Source organism: Rutidosis leptorrhynchoides, chromosome 11 (genome assembly GCF_046630445.1).
Source record: "Rutidosis leptorrhynchoides isolate AG116_Rl617_1_P2 chromosome 11, CSIRO_AGI_Rlap_v1, whole genome shotgun sequence".
NCBI classification, from domain to species: Eukaryota; Viridiplantae; Streptophyta; class Magnoliopsida; order Asterales; family Asteraceae; genus Rutidosis; species Rutidosis leptorrhynchoides.
This window is the reverse complement of record NC_092343.1, coordinates 294,515,476-294,518,956: the sequence shown is the minus strand read 5'-3', so window position 1 is coordinate 294,518,956 and position 3,481 is coordinate 294,515,476.

Below are 3,481 nucleotides of genomic sequence, written 5' to 3'. Positions count from 1 at the left end.
GTTGTGTGTGTGAATAAGATTGAAATTTTAATAAGATATGCCATAAAATAAAAATACAACAATAGTTATATACTTATATATTCATAATATTTTTTTTTTTTTTTTGAAAGGCAAGTAAAATTTTAATATAAATAAAAGAAATACACGAATTACACTAGCAAGTCGCTAGAAAAGACACAAACCGCACACACGCACACGAGACCACAAACAAACTCACGAATAAAACTCACAAAACAACAAAGCTCGGAACATTAAAGGGACATTAGCACGAAGACACTAAAAAACACCCGACGACAAGTAAAGGAGACTATGAATCTGAATCCGATGATGCGCAGGAGGAACAACATGAGCAACAACCAACTTCATCATCGTCCTCATCCGAATCTTTCATCACGTTCTCGATAAAATATCTTTCATGCCAACGAAAATTTTCCCGACGTCGTCTACGTTTCATATTTCTCCTTCCCCAAACGTGTTTAATGAAATGACTTTTAATCAATGGATGAATTTTTCTCTCCTTAACACGAAAACGAGCAACCGTGGTCATGTCGTTGGGTGAAGTGTTACGCGTGCAATTTTTAAAATTAGAATTCTCTTGTGACAAAATATCATCAACATTGGAAGGTCCACTGGAAGGTCCACTGCATGCAAAATTTTCAAACACAACATTATCTTTTGGCAAGAAATCTTCTACGTTGGGACCCGATTCATGCGCATGGGGAACAAAAGCATTAGACCCTTTGGATTCCTCAACATACACATCATTTTTTAAACTATCACATGCATTACACTTTTCTTTTTCAATATCACCTACAACCACCTCTGAAATCACACCCTCTTTAATGTCACACGAAGACCAACAAGGATTAATATCATGAGACTTTTGAATTTCTGAAAATTCTTCACCGGTGACTGGTTCCATAGTCGGGAAAACATCCGACGAATCACGATTTTGAGCACAAACCCGACTTCCGATTTTTTCATGAGATGTGGACACATTAATACTACCTCCGGTAATCGGAGTAGTTCCATTATTACTACCTTCGGACACGTTACAGAAAGAACCACCAGGAGGCCTGATCTCACCTTCTTCCATTTCGTCGCAACTCTCTGCAGTTTGTTCATCCACTGGAGTTTCGTTGTTTTCCTCAACAATGGGTCGATTAAACTCGTCCTTGTATACTGAATCCGATTTCTCACTTGTTGATTTCTTTCCTTCACCCGAAAGATCGTTATTACCCACGGATTTATCAATGGTCGGTTTCGATTGGAAGCCTCCATCATCGATGTCGACTTTAAGCTTGTTTATTTCAACCAGAGTCCAAGATAGCCGGTCATTGTTGAAGCTAAAAACAAGGTTATGATTGCTTATCGAATCAGGAAGGTCGAAAACAATCCATTTACCTCCGATTTTTATCTCAATGTGATTAGGGTTAGTAATCTGCGATACTTTGGGGGAATGGTTAGAACCTGCTAGTGATTCTGCAAAGCTCTTCCCATCCCATCTTGATGTTTTCGAAGATCTCAGATTCCAGGGGGCCGGAGGGAAGTCTTCGAAGCCGTCGATATTCAATTTGGGATCTTGAATTTTACTCGATGAATGCTTAACAACATTCCTCTCCAAAGCTTTATAAGCACGAATCCATCTACCATCGACTTGTATGGTGTTTAACACTCTTGCAAAATAATCGATATCCGAAATGTCTTCAAAACGAACATACCCGAATCGTTGGCCACTCGACAATCTCTTACGTGCAAAGTACACATCTTTAAGTGTCCCGTATTTCTCGAAGATTCTCCGACAATCATCACGAGACCATGTCTCCGGAAAATTGAAGATTAAGAACGAAGTAACACGAATATCACTCGACTTTGAGAACAAAAAGCCGTTTGGCTTCGACATGGAGATTACATCATCCGCCAAAAAATAGGGCGGAGGAGATGGAGAAAAGGATGGCCGGAATGGATGGTGGATGGGTGTTACCAACGTGTAACTTACAACCCAGTTATAGTAAAGTCGATTATGTAAAACAATTATTTATTTATTATTTATATGAGTATAAGAGTATTACAGTATCAAAGTCAGAGCTCGCGTTGTAATCTGCTAGGTTGCGGTCTAGATTTCATTGATTCATCTGCCATAACAGAGATACTGAATGATGTCATCTTTCCTTTTTAAATTCATTTACTTTGGATAAATTCATTTACTTTGGATGGTGTTATATATTCATAATATACCGTGTCACAAATGATGATCATCGGGCCGGTTAAGATTTAATTATTGACTATAAATCAAATCATATGTGATAAGTTAATTTGTTTACAAGAAGAGAAATATCGTGTTACACGTACATAATCTTTACAAGTAGTTGTGTAGTACAAATGGTGTATGTTGTTACCAAATTGGTCCATTAGTTGAACTAGTGACATTTCTAACCATGAAATCAAATTATGTGTTAAGTTCTTTGAGATCGAGTCAAAATAATGACATATTACGAAATGTTTATTAATTGCTTTAACTTTAACGATTTAAAGATGATTAGCATAAGGGGGAAGTTTTTAAGGGGTTATGGAGTTACGGTAGTAACTCGAATAAGTAATGAAATTTGCAATAAGTAATGAAATAATCTTTTACAGATCAACAATTTACTAACAAGGTTTATAACGTTCAAATTTCGGTGATAGTATATATTTGTGCTAGGAAAAAGAGTGTGAGCCTTAGGATTTGACGGCGGACTTAAAGAGCCACCTAGACGCGTTACGCCCAACCAGTCCGGATAACACTTGCATCCTCTACCGCGGCTGCTGGCACAGAGTTAGCCGATGCTTATTCCCCAGATACCGTCATTGTATCTTCTCCGGGAAAAGAAGTTCATGACCCGTGGGTCGTCTACCTCCAGGCGGCATTGCTCCGTCGGCCTATTACGGAAAACTCCCCACTGCTGCCTCCCGTAAGAGTGTGGGCCGTGTCTAAGTCCTAGTGTGGCTGATCATACACAAGATCTTTAATTTTTTTTCTTTGGATTTCAAATACTCGTCATCTATGTTCTAGCGGTTGTAAGTTATAAACACAAAAACTTAAAGTACGTTACTTACATTCATAATTCACAATATTGTAAAAAAAAAAATAGTACGCACACATATTATGACGAAACAAAAAGTAGATCTACATTTAGAAAATTACAATAACAACAACAAAACATAATACCACATGACTGGTGTATGGAGAGGTGAGATATAGACAATCATTCATCTATTCGAGAATAAAAACAAATCATTTTTCCACGAGAGTGAAACACTCTCAAAAATAGAGAAAGTCATCCCTCTCTCTATTCGACGGATAAAGAGATTATTTCCGAGTGGACCTCCGACCAGTAAGTAAGAATTTTTTAAAAAATATAGTAAAATAAAATTAAAAATAAAATTGAGACGCTATGAAAATGATAGAATTAAATTTGCATGAGTTTTAAATCTTGCCTGG